This window comes from Salvelinus alpinus, chromosome 15, assembly GCF_045679555.1.
Source record: "Salvelinus alpinus chromosome 15, SLU_Salpinus.1, whole genome shotgun sequence".
Taxonomy (NCBI): Eukaryota; Metazoa; Chordata; class Actinopteri; order Salmoniformes; family Salmonidae; genus Salvelinus; species Salvelinus alpinus.
This window is the reverse complement of record NC_092100.1, coordinates 42,929,909-42,946,422: the sequence shown is the minus strand read 5'-3', so window position 1 is coordinate 42,946,422 and position 16,514 is coordinate 42,929,909. Positions and strand designations below refer to the sequence as shown.

At 42.1% G+C, this 16,514-nt stretch overlaps 1 protein-coding gene across 2 annotated transcripts in view; it reads right to left on the bottom strand.

Annotated features, from left to right (window-relative positions):
- LOC139540113 (leucine-rich repeat-containing protein 4C-like) overlaps positions 1 to 16,514 on the bottom strand; it is a 138,214-nt gene that overhangs the window by 106,567 nt on the left and 15,133 nt on the right. The window lies entirely within an intron of this gene.

Sequence of the window (16,514 nt, the reverse complement as noted above, 5' to 3'; positions counted from 1 at the left end):
TGTAATGAAACCAATAGCAAGATTCCTCAAGGTGGGATTCACTTTACACCATATCGTTCCTTCTCTGTCCTCCATTTTGTCTGGGAGTGAGTTGGCAGTCTCTGTCACAGGGCCCTGACCTTACCAGGCAGACACACTAGTACCTCAGTAGAGTCGCCAGAGACATGCAGGATTACATCAAAATCAAGTCTATTCTTGTCAGATCTAAACACCCCTCATAGGGCAAATCCAGTCCACACACAGATGGCTGAATGACTGACAGAAACATAGAGAGAGAGAGAGACAGGGAGAGAGAGAGAGAAAGCTCTGCACCAAATACACCAGTTAAAAAAGCATATCAGGATAAAAAGGGGTAGATTGAGAGATGAAGAAAGTGATGAATGGAAAAAGTGAGGTAGAGAAGACAGACACAGAGAGAAGGGGAGAAACAAGGATTGTAGAAGGTCAAAGTGATGTGTGTGTGTGTTCTTTCATGTGTGCGTACAGTCTTCACCATTCCACTCTTTTCGTCTCACATCGGTCGTCCAAGGAGAGTGCCTGGGCACTCTTCAGCCCTGAAAGGCACTAGAGTAGAGAGGAAGACATTCGCACATTGTGTACTGTGCTGTACTCTTATATTAAGTAACTGACAGGCAGGCCAGGTTCTTCCTGCTGAGCAGAGTGGTGCTAGCTGTGTGCTAGCTGCGCTAGTGTCTGAGTCCTGCCAGGCTGATTGGGTCTGGGAGTTAAAGAGAGGCTCAGGGAGACAGACGGAGCAGCTCTCCCCAGCTGTCCAGATCCCAGACGCTCATCCTACACCCCTGGGTCTACAGAAGGCCAACATACACACATCCAGGGAGGGAGGGTGGGAAGGAAATTGCAGCCATTACATGATTCACCTTAGTGTTTTTAATCTTTGATGATTGCTTTAATTAGACATGTTAGCACTGGGCTGAAGAAGAAAAAAATGTCAGGACAAGGATTGAAGAACACTGCCTCATTGAGATAGTAGGGAAACTCATCCATATTCATCATGAGACACTGCAGTGCAGGTGAGACACACCTAGGTAAACACAGGACAAAACAAACATACCACATGAACAGTCTAATCTATAACCTCAAAGATGACCCTTACGAGAGACTGATCCCAGCTGTGTTTGCATTATCACATCACATGACAGCAGGACATGAGCGTAAAAATGCTCAAAGTGGAGTCCAACTACATGATCATATCACAGAAAACAAACCTGATTACATTACATACTATGAATATGGGGTGATTATATTAGGCTCTGTAATCACGTTGGTGAGTTTTCTGCAGCCCCTGATGAATGTAAATGTGAGGTAATAGACATGTGGGAGTTTGAGTCATCAGCAAAGCAGGATTCTCTCTCTCCCTTCTTTCTGTCTCTCCCTTCTCTACTCTCTGGATTGCACTGCCATCTGCATAGTAAGATCTAATAGCAACAGAGGTTTGTCCATGATTATGCTACAGCTTCACACCACAAAGCAAAGGCTCTTGGCTCCAAGCAATGACACACTGATAAATAAAAATGTAACTTAATATGGCTATGATTTTTATTTATGAACCGTGGATCGGAGCATTTTGATTTGACCTTAGATTCTATAATGAGGCACCTTGACTTTTCCAGATGGTAGACTGAACAGGAAAGGTGCATTGTGCATACCAATCACTGGCTGACCAACAGTAAAAGAGCTTCCAGATACAGTAGATCTTAAACAATTCAAACACCTGGTTGTCAGTTACATTTTCAATGCATGTGCTTGACTCAAGCACTGTTGCCCTATTTTCTCTGCCAACGGTGATGAATAATGACGTCTCCAGACAACCCATGAAAGAAGAAATTCTCTGAGGTTAATGCATACACACAGGTGATATATTATGCCTGTCCTCATACTGAGTGTTGGATTCAACCATTACCATTCTCCCTCCAGACTGCTATACAGTATGACTTTGAAAGGGAGAGGACTGCAGAGGAGAGGACTGCAGAACCCAGAGAAATAAGCACAATCTCTCCCCAGTAATAGGTCAGGTCACCCAGCCACAGCACCACCAGGGCCCACTTCACACACAGTCCTTCCATCTCAATCTTGTTGAGAGGAGATACAGTCTGTGTACGTACGTGTGCAGTGTAGCATGTGTGTGTGTGTATGTGTGACTGTGTGTGTGCATGTGCATGCGTGCAAAAGTGTGTGAGTGTGTGTTAGAGGTATTCATGGGTCCACCCGAACCCGATTACCCAGGACCGACTTTACCCTCGGATCTGGGTCGGATCTGATTGTCACGGGTCTTGGGTATGTGTAATTGAACTGATTTACCGTTAAGGACTTGCACAGACCCAAACACAACTGCTGCGAGAGAGAGAGAGAGAGAGAGGCATGTAGCTTGTTGTTTTTGTCACCTAGTCACAAGTAATCAATGTGTCACTAGCCTCTGGCTCTGTGTGTGTTGTGGCAATCAACTTAGCAGATCAATGTAAGACGGAATTAAAATGACGGAATGAAAAGTTCATGAGAAGGAATTGTTATTGTGTAGGACGAGGGAAAGCGCAGCCTATGTAGCTATGATTAGCCAACCCAGCTAGCTACACTACCTGGCCAAAAGTAAGTGGACACCTGCTCACGAACATCTCATTCCAAAATCATGGGCATTAATATGGAGTTGGTCCCCCCTTTGCTGCTATAACAGCCTCCACTCTTCTGGGAAGGCTTTCCACTAGATGTTGGAACATTGTTGCGGGGACTTCATTCAGCCACAAGAGCATTAGTGAGGTCAGGGCACTGATGTTGTGCGATTAGGACTGGCTCGCAGTCCAATGTTCCAATTCATCCCAAAATTGTTTGATGGTTGAGGTCAGGGCTCTGTGCAGGCCAGTCAAGTTATTTTACACCGATCTCGACAAACCATTTCTGTATGGACCGCGCTTTGTGCACGGGTGCATTGTTATGCTGAAACAGGAAAGGGCCTTCCCCAAACTGTTGCCACAAAGTTGAAAGCACAGAATCGTCTAGAATGTCATTGTAGGCTGTAGCGTTACAATTTCCCTTCACTGGAACTAAGGGGCATAGCCCGAACCATGAAAAACAGCCCCAGACCATTATTCCTCCTCCACCAAACTTTACATTTGGCACTATGCATTCGGGCAGATAGCGTTCTCCTGGCATCCGCCAAACCCAGATTCGTCTGTCGGACTGCCAGATGGTGAAGCGTGATTTATCACTCCAGAGAATGCGTTTCCATTGCTCCAGAGTCCAATGGTGGCGAGCTTTACATCACTCCAGCTGATGCTTGGCATTGCGCATGGTGATCTTAGGCTTGTGTGCGGCTGCTCAGCCATAGACCCATTTAATAAAGCTCCCGAAAAACAGTTGTGCTGACGTTGCTTCCAGAGGCAGTTTGGAACTCGGTAGTGAGTGTTGAAACCGAGTACAGATGATTTTTACCCACTATGCTCTTCAGCACTCGGCAGTCCTGTTCTGTGAGCTTTTGTGGCCTACCACTTCGCAGCTGAGTCGTTGTTGCTCCTAGACGTTTCCACTTCACAATAACAGCACTTACAGTTGCCTGGGGCAGCTCTAGTATGGCAGAAGTTTGACGAGCTGACTGAGCTCTTCAGTATGGGCCATTCTACTGCCAATGCTTTATCTTTGCTGTGTTCTCGATTTTTATACACCTGTCAGCAACAGGTGTGGGTGAAATAGCCAAATTGTTATGTTATGGCTGCAGGGGGCGTATTGGAAAAACTGGAAAATATGTGCCAATTTTCAAACGGCCTCTTAATCAATTTTTGCTCTTACAATATGCATATTATTATTAATATTGGATAGAAAACAATCTCTAGTTTCTAAAACCGTTCTAATTTTTTCTCTGAGTGGTACAGAAGTCATTTGGCAGCACTTTCCCTGACCAAGAAGTAGAATGTCAGAAATCTATGCTCGCTTCAACGTTATGCCTATACATGGTCATTATACGTAAGACCCTACGTAGACTCCATACGCCTTGCTCTGGGTGTCAAGAGGGTGTGAGAGGAGAAATTTTGTGATCATCTTGTTCAGAGGTTGAATAAGAGCTATTTCTTTGACGTGACCGACCACTTCCGGAAGTCTGAAGCGCGCGACTTGGGAGTGATATTGCGTTTTGTTTTGCTGCTGTTTTGGAAGGGAACAATCTCCGGCTGGGTTTTTATTTGATAAATGAGACCATATCATCGTAATGTATGTTTTTTCAATATAGTTTAATCAGATTATTTGAATTTTTTTCGGGAGTTTTGCCGTGTTCCGTTCTCTGACTTTTTTTACGTTGTGCAAATCCGTGCCAGTCGACCACTGCCAATGCTAAGTGAGAAGGGAAAGTTGCCATTCTGACTCCAAACAACGACTCATCTGGACAAAGGACACCCTGATCAACATTCTGATGAAAGATCAGCCAAAGTAAGACCCAATTTATAATGTTATTTCATATATCTGTCGTGCATGTCAACTGGTCGCGGGCGCCCAAGTGTGTCTGGCTATTGTGGCTATGCTAACATAGCGCTACATTTTGTTTTTTTCGCTGTAAAACATTTAATAAATCGGAAATATTGTCTGGAATCACAAGAATCCTGTCTTTCAATTGCTGCACAGTATGTATTTCTCAGATATGTTTTATGATGAGTAATTAGTTATTTGACGTTGGTGTCTGTAAATGTTATGGCTGCTTTCGGTGCAATTTCTGATTGTAGCTGAAATGTAATTTATGATTTATACCATAAATATGCACATTTTTCAAAAAAAACATATGCTATACAATAAATATGTTATCAGACTGTCATCTGATGAATTTGTTTCTTGGTTAGTGGCTATTTATATCTTTATTTGGTCGAATTTGTGATAGCACCTGATGGAGTAAGAAACTGATGGAGTTGGAAAAGTGGTGTCATTTGCTAACGTGGTTAGCTAATAGATTTACATATTTTGTCTTCCCTGTAAAACATTTAAAAAATCGGACATGTTGGTTTGATTCACAAGAAGTTTATCTTTCATCTGGTGTCTTGGACTTGTTAATGTGTGAAAGTTAAATATTTTTTAAAAATAGCTTTTGAATTTCGCGCCCTGCACTTGAGCTGGATGTTGTCATAAGTGTACCGGTGTCGGGCTGCACCCCAAACAGGTTAAAAGGTTAAAGCTACACTACTTTTGGCCATGTAGTGTAGCTTTAACCATTTACTTTAGTGGGTTAAATCAGGGTCACACAGAGTTTCTTGGTATTCAAATCTACTTTGAAACAAATGTATTCACTTCACACACACAGTTATGGGCTGAAAAAGAAGCAAACACCTATACCATGTCAGATATAGAGTTGAAATGTATTCAATTTTGAGTTTGCATTCCAAATATTATACTTTATATATGTCACAGAAGACTGATATATAACAAAACCATTTGACATAGAAACCCCAGATATTCGGCGGGATTTTAATATAATGTTAATTCATTATGAAATTATGAAAAATATGAATAACATTCCAACCAATGAGACCAATAGGTCATTTGTCTGCAGGAAAGGGCTCTCTAGCTTCTCTTATTGGTTTGATGCAGTTGAAACAGGTACTATGTAATCAGATAAGATGACAAATATCCTACAGTAGCTTTGGCAGCTAGAAGTTAATAACTAGTGCCAGTTGACTTGGTTGCTTCTGGCTCTCCCGTCCTCCTCCTAGAGCCTCACACAGTGACAAACACATATGACGTCCCCTCCCCAGCCTGCTGCTAGCTCCGTTCCCCTCTCCCTCAGTGCGTGCATTAACAGCTTCAGTTAATAACGTAGCTACTATAATATATTTTCTGCTGCTTCCCTCACTCGGATCGGATCAGACTGGTTCTGGACTCGACCGGGTCTATACCACTGGTCTATAGGGGGCTGTGTCTGGTTGTCCTCGGGTCCGTTCGAACCGGGTCTCCATATTTAAAACATTAATTTATCTGGATAGGGTTCGGGGAGGAAAGCCCTGTGTACATTTCGTAACGGGTCCAAATAGTTGGACCCGATAACACCTCTAGTGTGTGTGGGTGTTTGTGAGAGTGCATGCATATGTGCATGCTATGACATTGTTTTTTCTAGAGCACATAGGCCAAGTCTCCCTGGCTGATTTTGGCATTATTTTGTCTTGAAAGGCTCTGCACAGGCTCTTTGAGAAGAAATTGCATTAATGAACTCAGATAAGAACAATCAGATAAGAACACATTTTCAAATAACCTATTAAATGCATATTCTTCCTGCTCCTATCATTAACATTTCCCTCTGTGTTTCCCCTCCTATTCTGTCTGTTTATTTTTTGTCCTTTTCTCAGGGAAGGGAACTATAGTCTCACCTTCAGTAGAAGGCTTGAGAGTTGGAGGGAAGAGGTGAGAGACAGCATGTCACACTCTCTTAGCCCATTTAACCTTTCATTTAGCAGTGGGAATTAATGTGGCGAACTGGGCCACTATCACGTTTAGCAGACGCTGCCACTCTGCCCTGGAGGCAAGAGGATTGGCTTCTCTGGACACACGTGTGTTGGTGGTGTGTTGCTTTGTGTGTGTGTGCCTGCGCGTGTGCGTGTGCATGTGCTTCCCTCACCACTGCTGTCACGTCAGCAGAACCCAGAACCTTACCTCAGATCCCATCACTCTCTCAAATCTGCACCTTGTAGATTTAATGTATGGTGTAAGGGGGGAAGGAGAAAGGAATGTCATTAAGTTGAAAAGGCCCTCTCGTTCTACCTTGGCAAGACTGGCAAGGTAGGTGACGTAAGGCCAGTGGTGACTAACAAGGCAGCTTGAATCCAGGTCACTGCTTTAACTTGAGTTTTGGGGAGGGAGAGAGGACAGGAAAAGGAGAATGGACATCGTTGAGTCACAACACAATAACAATATTTCAGCTTGTTTTTGATTAAAGCCATTAATTAAACAGAGCTGTTATGGGCTAAACTACTTGACCACAACTGCAACCCCGTCATAAATATACACACATAATAGCTGCAGTCACCCAAACCTTACTTGCCCCAAACTCCCTTCCCATCAGTAGTACAATTTGCAATAGACTAAATGGCAGTAATAGGAGCAGTGCACACCGGCTTCCAGTGTGACAGAGTGGAGCTTTTATGATGTCTCTCAGATTATTCCCTGAGATTGATGGGAAGAGCGGGAGCACCCATTGATTCATCCATCGACTGGAGGAATGTAGTGCTGCCTTCTTTTTGATGTGCTTTCCTTTCCCTGGATGGCACATTCAGAGAGAAGCTAGAGACAATGACTAATGATGAGCGAGCCCACTACAGCTACTGTGTGTGTGTGTGTGTGTGTGTGTGTGTGTGTGTGTGTGTGTGTGTGTGTGTGTGTGTGTGCATGTTGATCATGAGTGTGTGTGTTAGAGGCCTTCACAGGTCCAAAAATTTGGGAACGTTCCAAAATGGACCTGGAGATTTCCCATCCGGACCCGATATGCATAAATTATTTTGTAAAATATAGAGACCCGTTCTGAACAGTACCAAGGACAACTACCCCCGTTCTGTATAGACCTGGTCGGATCCAGACCTAATCTGATCCGAGTGAGGGAAGCAGCAGAAAAGTCGATTTTTCAAGCGACTTTATTAACCGGAGATGACAAAGCACGAGGGAGAGGAGGTACAGAGAGGCGATGCTCTAGCAGGGGCCGTGCTGTGTGTGTAGGCAACTGTGACTGTGAGCGAGTGACATGGGAAGAGGAAGGACGGAGAGAGACGAGAGAGCAACCAGCAAGCCGACTCGCACTATACAGTGCCTTGCAAAAGTATTCACCCCCTTTGGCATTTTTCCTATTTTGTTGCATTACAACCTGTAATTTAAATGGATTTTTATTTGGATTTTATGTAATGGACATACACAAAATAGTCCAAACTGAAAAGTGGTGTGTGCATATGTATTCACCCCCTTTGCTATGAAGCCCCTAAATAAGATCTGGTGCAACCAATTACCTTCAGAAGTTACATTATTAGTTAAATAAAGTCCACCTGTGTGCAATCTAAGTGTAACATGATCATTCACATAATCTCAGTATATATACACCTGTTCTGAAAAGCTCCAGAGTCTGCAACACCACTAAGCAAGGGGCGCCACCAAGCAAGCGGCACCATGAAGACCAAGGAGCTCTCCTACCAGGTCAGGGACAAAGTTGTGGAGAAGTACAGATCAGGGTTGGGTTATAAAAAAATATCTGAAACTTTGAACATTTCACGAAGAACCATCAAATCCATTAATAAAAAATGGAAAGGACAAACCTGCCAAGAGAGGGCCGCCCACCAAAACTCACTGACCAGGCAAGGAGGGCATTAACCAGAGAGGCAACAAAGAGACCAAAGATAACCCTGAAGGAGCTGCAAAGCGCCACAGAGGAGACTGGAGTATCTGTCCTTAGGATGACGTTAAGCCATACACTCCACAGAGCTGGGCTTTATGGAAGAGAAGCCAGAAAAAAAGCCATTACTCAAAGAAAAAAAGAAGCAAACAAGTTTGGTGTTCGCCAAAAGGCATGTGGGAGACTCCCCAAACATATGGAGGAAGGTACTCTGGTCAGATGAGACTAAAATTGAGTTTTTTGGCCATCAAGGAAGACGCTATGTCTGGCACAAACCCAACACCTCTCATCACCCCAAGAACAGCAATCCCATAGTGAAGCAAGGTGGTAGCAGCATCATGCTGTTGGGATGTTTTTCATTGGCAGGGACTGGGAAACTGGTCAGAATTAAAGGAACGATGGCGCTAAATACAGGGAAATTTTTGAGGGACATCTGTTTCAGTCTTCCAGAGATTTGAGACATGGATGAAGGTTCACCTTCCAGCAGGACAGTGACCCTAAGCATACTGCTAAAGCAACACTCGAGTGGTTTAAAGGGAAACATTTAAATGTCTTGGAATGGCCTAGTCAAAGCCCAGACCTCAATCCAATTGAGAATCTGTGGTATGACTAAAAGATTGCTGTACACCAGTGGAACCCATCCAACTTGAAGGAGCTGGAGAAGTTTTTCCTTGAAAAATTGGCAAATATCCCAGTGGCTAGATGTGCCAAGCTTATAGAGACATACCCCATGAGACTTGCAGCTGTAATTCTTGCATAAGGTGGATCTACAAAGTATTGACTTTGGGGGGATGAATAGTTATGCACGCTCACGTTTTATGTTTTTTGTCTTATTTCTTGTTTGTTTCACAAGAAAAAATATTTTGCATCTTCAAAGTGGTAGGCATGTTGTGTAAATCAAATGATACAAACCCCCCAAAAATACATTTTAATTCCAGGTTGTAAGGCAACAAAATAGGAAAAATGCCAAGGGGGGTGAATACTTTTGCAAGCCACTGTAGTAGACTAATAGCTGCCAAAGCTGGGTTATTTATCATCCAATGTGAATCCGTAGTACCTTTCTTGACTGCATCACACCGGGAAAAGCTAGTTAAGCTAGTTAAGCTAGCGGCTAGCAATGGCTAATTGAGATTAATTGCAATTTCTCGTCCTACATAGTTACAAACAACAACTCCATTCAGAATATAAAGAAGCAGCCTACCTGTTGGCGCTTGTTCGTTGCAGCCCATCCTTATCCCTTAATTTTTAATTTCAACATTTTAATTGGATCTTCCATTGATTAGATACAGTGGGGAGAACAAGTATTTGATACACTGCCGATTTTGCAGGTTTTCCTACTTACAAAGCATGTAGAGGTCTGTAATTTTTATCATAGGTACACTTCAACTGTGAGAGACGGAATCTAAAACAAAAATCCAGAAAATCACATTGTATGATTTTTAAGTAATTCATTTGCATTTTATTGCATGACATAAGTATTTGATCACCTACCAACCAGTAAGAATTCCGGCTCTCACAGACCTGTTAGTTTTTCTTTAAGAAGCCCTCCTGTTCTCCACTCATTACCTGTATTAACTGCACCTGTTTGAACTCGTTACCTGTATAAAAGACACCTGTCCACACACTCAATCAAACAGACTCCAACCTCTCCACAATGGCCAAGACCAGAGAGCTGTGTAAGGACATCAGGGATGAAATTGTAGACCTGCACAAGGCTGGGATGGGCTACAGGACAATAGGCAAGCAGCTTGGTGAGAAGGCAACAACTGTTGGCGCAATTATTAGAAAATAGAAGAAAATAGAAGAAGTTCAAGATGATGGTCAATCACCCTCGGTCTGGGGCTCCATGCAAGATCTCACCTCGTGGGGCATCAATGATCATGAGGAAGGTGAGGGATCAGCCCAGAACTACACGGCAGGACCTGGTCAATGACCTGAAGAGAGCTGGGACCACAGTCTCAAAGAAAACCATTAGTAACACACTACGCCGTCATGGATTAAAATCCTGCAGCGCACACAAGGTCCCCCTGCTCAAGCAGGCGCATGTCCAGGCCCGTCTGAAGTTTGCCAATGACCATCTGGATGATCCAGAGGAGGAATGGGAGAAGGTCATGTGGTCTGATGATTCAAAAATAGAGCTTTTTGGTCTAAACTCCACTCGCCGTGTTTGGAGGAAGAAGAAGGATGAGTACAACCCCAAGAATACCATCCCAACCGTGAAGCATGGAGGTGGAAACATCATTCTTTGGGGATGCTTTTCTGCAAAGGGGACAGGACGACTGCACCGTATTGAGAGGAGGATGGATGGGGCCATGTATTGCGAGATCTTAGCCAACAACCTCCTTCCCTCAGTAAGAGCATTGATGATGGGTCGTGGCTGGGTCTTCCAGCATGACAACGACCCGAAACACACAGCCAGGGCAAGTAAGGAGTGGCTCCGTAAGAAGTATCTCAAGGTCCTGGAGTGGCCTAGCCAGTCTCCAGACCTGAACCCAATAGAAAATCTTTGGAGGGAGCTGAAAGTCCGTATTGCCCAGCGACAGCCCCGAAACCTGAAGGATCTGGAGAAGGTCTGTATGGAGGAGTGGGCCAAAATCCCTGCTGCAGTGTGTGCAAACCTGGTCAAGAACTACAGGAAACGTATGATCTCTGTAATTGCAAACAAAGGATTCTGTACCAAATATTAAGTTCTGCTTTTCTGATGTATCAAATACTTATGTCATGCAATAAAATGCTAATTAATTACTTAAAAATCATACAATGTGATTTTCGGGATTTTTGTTTTAGATTCCGTCTCTCACAGTTGAAGTGTACCTATGATAAAAATTACAGACCTCTACATGCTTTGTAAGTAGGAAAATCTGCAAAATCAGCAGTGTATCAAATACTTGTTCTCCCCACTGTATCTCCTACATTTTGCCAGACATGGAGGCTCTATGACTGTAGCCTATTGCCGCTTTGATGACGTACGATTGCCCAACAACAGCAACAGCAATTTACAAGTGCCACTCTCGTGAAAAGCAAACAGCAGCAGCATAAATTCAATTAATTCATTAATTTTTCTCGCTCTACTGCAATAGTCGCGTTGGGATCTCTATGGGTCCTTCCGGACAAGTCAGTTAAAATTACACATACCTGAGACCCTTGGCAATCATATCAAATCCGACATTATTTAGAATTTTGCATCCGGACCCGCTCGGGTATTTGGATACAGGTGGATCCGTGAAGACCTCTAGTGTATGTGTGTGTGTGTGTTGATGGCTGCATCTGTGGGCTGTGTGTGTGTGTGCACACTAGCACGTGCTGCATTAGTATGTGCCTGCATGACTGCTTGTATTTCTGCGCGTGTGTGTGCAGGATGTCTGTACGTGTCTGTCGAGTTAGTATATTTTAGAAGCCAGTGCGTTAGTCCAGAGCTGGCTGAAGTCTTCAGTCTCGTCAAGATTCAAATAGTAACTCTGGTCCTTAACAGGAATCTAGATCAATGTCAGCAGTGCCTGAACTGAACTCTTTGAAGACTGCATTGATTACAATTAACTACTAAAAACATGAATGAAAGCAAATTGCTGTTCCTAATTACTCTAGTAGAAGTCTATTGCACAGGGTTGCTAATTGTGTTCAGAACTACAATTAACATCCATGCTGCTGATTTAGCATTGATGTACATTGCCCTAACAATGAGTGTAGATCATAACTAGGTCATTGTGGTGCTGTATAATTAGCGACAAAGCAATAATAAACACTAAGAAAACTGTTTTCCACAAAATGGTCCAATCTAAGCTCAGACATTCTACAACCAAAGATTGACTCAACATTTCATCCACAGATAATAATTTACCAGACACTTTTATCCAAAGCGACTTACAGTAGTGCTTGCATTTTACATATAGGTGGTCCCAGGAATCAAACCCACCACGCAGGCGTTACAAGCGCCATGCTGTACCAACTGAGCTACAAAGGACCAATATGAAAAGAAACAAACCAATACAAAGATAAATTGATCGAAAAGAATGTGCAAGAACAGCTCACAATTCCAACATCCTGTGTAGGCTTTCTGTATGTTGGTTTGAGTGTCGGCTTCTTTCAGGGGTAAAAATAAATATTTCTAAGGTCAATTTGTTCTGAGGTGACTCAACCGCTGCCTACCGCATCTAGGAGTGGGAAGTCATCGAGGGACTGACCTCATGTAACAAAGCACCAAACATCTGAGATGATACATCCAGTTTGAGCTTATACTCACAGCACTTCAGGCTCTGCCTTGACCTGAAAACTCATCTGCCTTCTCTCTCTCTCTCTCTCTCTCTCTCTCTCACACTCTCTCTCTCTCGCTCTGTCTCTCTCTCTCTCCTCTCTCCCTCACTCTGGGCTGTATGCATTCTTCTGATCTAAAGGATGTGCTGTAGAACATATGTTTTTTTACTCTGTATTCTGTTCTCATTTTAACAAAACATTTTCCACATCTGAGGTAACGTAAGATAATCAGAACCTTAACACCTCAAATAGAGGATATGGATCCTAAATAATACAATAGATTCCAAATAAGGCAACACATGGATGAAAACATCAAATACAAAGCGAAGACATACTATATGACAGGGCATTATTCTTCCTCAGGTTTCCGCTTTCACAGTCTCTACATAGCCTTATCGACAGCACCCCCTCCTCTCTTCTAACACCGCCATGGCGTCTCTATCTGCTGCTCTATCAGCCAGGGACTTGCTGTACGGCTCCGTAAAACAGCTAGACAAAAGAGTCAGAGAGTAGATAACACAGATCTGCCTGACTGTTTAATTTCCCTTTAATGCCCAATCCAATCCCGAGAGAACATTTCTACCCATAGAAGACGGAACATTTACGGGTGATTCCATTATTGATAGAAGTCCCCAGCAGTCAGAGAAATGAATTCTAATGGTGTCCTAATCCGATTTACCAAATTAACATTTATTGTATGGCACAAAGTGACGGACCTAATCTAAACTGAGTCACAGTCTGAAAAAATAAACAAAATTACAAAGGAGGTTGTGGGAAAAAGGACATGGGCACATGTTCTGTCATTTCACAAGGGGCTGACACCTCATCGCAATTATACCTTTTTCTGAATGACAAGTTAATACATTTCTGACAGAGCTGCTTGGCACCATTTTCAACGGAAAACTGAGACGGCAACGAGGGGAGAAATTGGACATGAAACAGACGTTTGCAGAGGCGACAATGTAATCAAATGAAGTCTGGGTTTATGCTGGCAGCAGCAAGATGTTTCCCTTGGTCCAGTATCAACATTGCACCTTCTCTAAGACTACTTCTCCACACTGCTGAGCATGCCTGAGACACACTGGGGACTGATGTTCTCACCAGCACATAACAAAATAATTAAAGACATATAGTACCAGTCAAAGGTTTGTAGACACCTACTCATTCAAGGGTTTTTCTTTATTTTTACTATTTTCAACATTGTAGAATAATATATTTATATATTCTTAATTCCATTCCTTTCAGGATTTGTGTTTATTGGGTATATTTTGTGAAATTGTTAGATATTACTTGTTAGATATTACTGTACCATTGGAGCTAGAAGCACAAGCATTTCGCTACACCCACAATAATATCTGCTAAACGTGTATGTGGCCAATAAAGTTTGATTTGGATTGATTTGAGAGACAGTTTCATCATAGCGCTTGATCGTTTTGCGGCTGCACTTAAAGACACTTTAAAAGTTCTTCAAATTTTCCGGATTGAATGATCTTCATGTCTCAAAGTAATGACAGACTGTTGTTTCTCTTTGTTTATTTGAGCTGTTTTTGCCATAAAATTATTTTGGTATTTTACACAACACATCTGATTGGCTCAAATGCATTAAGAAGGAAAAAAATTCCACAAATTAACTTTTAACAAGTCACACCTGTTAATTGAAATGCATTCCAGGTGACTACCTCATGAAGCTGGTTGAGAGAATGCCAAGAGTGTGCAAAGCTGTCATCAAGGCAAAGGGTGGCTACTTTGAAGAATCTCAAATATAAAATATATTTTGATTTGTTTAACACTTCTTTGGTTACTACATGATTCCATATGTGTAATTTCATAGTTTAGATGTCTTCACTATTTTCTACAATATAGAAAATAGTTAAAATAAAGAAAAGCCCTTGAATGAATAGTTGTGTCCAAACGTTTGACTGGTACTGTGGGTGCATACGCCTTTAGGAGAATATGGAAGTTGTCATTGTATCATTGACGAACCTGTTATGGCTGCAGGGGGCGTATTGGAAAAACTGGAAAATATGTGCCAATTTTCAAACGGCCTCTTAATCAATTTTTGCTCTTACAATATGCATATTAATATTAATATTGGATAGAAAACAATCTCTAGTTTCTAAAACCGTTCTAATTTTTTCTCTGAGTGGTACAGAAGTCATTTGGCAGCACTTTCCCTGACCAAGAAGTAGAATGTCAGAAATCTATGCTCGCTTCAACGTTATGCCTATACATGGTCATTATACGTAAGACCCTACGTAGACTCCGTACGCCTTGCTCTGGGTGTCAAGAGGGTATGAGAGAAGAAATTTAGTGAATATCTTGTTCAGAGGTTGAATAAGAGCTATTTCTTTGACGTGACCGACCACTTCCGGAAGTCTGAAGCGCGCGACTTGGGAGTGATATTGCGTTCTGTTTTGCTGCTGTTTTGGACGGGAACAATCTCCGGCTGGGTTTTTATTTGATAAATGAGACCATATCATCGTAATGTATGTTTTTTCAATATAGTTTAATCAGATTATTTGAATTTTTTTCGGCAGTTTTGCCGTGTTCCGTTCTCTGACTTTTTTTACGTTGGACAAATCCGTGCCAGTCGACCAGTGCCAATGCTAAGTGAGAAGGGAAAGTTGCCATCCTGACTCCAAACAACAACTCATCTGGACAAAGGACACCCTGATCAACATTCTGATGAAAGATCAGCCAAAGTAAGACCCAATTTATAATGTTATTTCATATATCTGTCGTGCATGTCAACTGGTCGCGGGCGCCCAAGTGTGTCTGGCTATTGTGGCTATGCTAACATAGCGCTACATTTTGTTTTCGCTGTAAAACATTTAATAAATCGGAAATATTGTCTGGAATCACAAGAATCCTGTCTTTCAATTGCTGCACAGTATGTATTTCTCAGATATGTTTTATGATGAGTAATTAGTTATTTGACGTTGGTGTCTGTAAATGTTATGGCTGCTTTCGGTGCAATTTCTGATTGTAGCTGAAATGTAATTTATGATTTATACCATAAAAATGCACATTTTTCAAAAAAAACATATGCTATACAATAAATATGTTATCAGACTGTCATCTTATGAATTTGTTTCTTGGTTAGTGGCTATATATATCTTTATTTGGTCGAATTAGTGATAGCTAGTGACGGAGTAAAAAACTGATGGAGTTAGAAAAGTGCTCTCTTTTGCTGACGTGGTTAGCTAATAGATTTACATATTTTGTCTTCCCTGTAAAACATTTTAAAAATCGGACATGTTGGCTTGATTCACAAGATGTCTACCTTTCATATGCTGTATTGGACTTGTTAATGTGTGAAAGTTAAATATTTTAACAAACTAGATTTTGAATTTCGCGCCCTGCACTTGAGCTGGATGTTGTCATAAGTGTACCGGTGTCGGGCTGCACCCCAAACAGGTTAACGGAGCATGGACCTATAACTATGACGAAGGCACTACATTCTGAAATGTTGTCCATTTTACTGCAATAGTAACAAACAGGAATCCAGGTGTACAACATGACTGCTCTTTTATATAAAAAGTACTTAAAAGTTTATATTTAACACGTAAAATAACTGTAATGCCTTGGCACATCAGCGTGACCGACTTGGGATGAGTCCTGTGACACTTGTGGGGGTCGTAGAGCAAAACTGAGAACACTTTCAATAGAATGATCATGATAGTTTGTAGGCCAAACTGTTAGGGTGCTACAGATGTTTGAGTGAGTGAGTGAGTGAGTGAGTGAGTGAGTGAGTGAGTGAGTGAGTGAGTGTGAGAGAGAGACTTTTTTGACTTTTTGTTCTTCTTTAATGAAACATTCTTATTTCATTAAAACCTCCCCCCCCAAAAAAAATTAAATACCAAAAGATATCCTGTACTGCATACATGTACCATACTCAACTTGCCCTCTA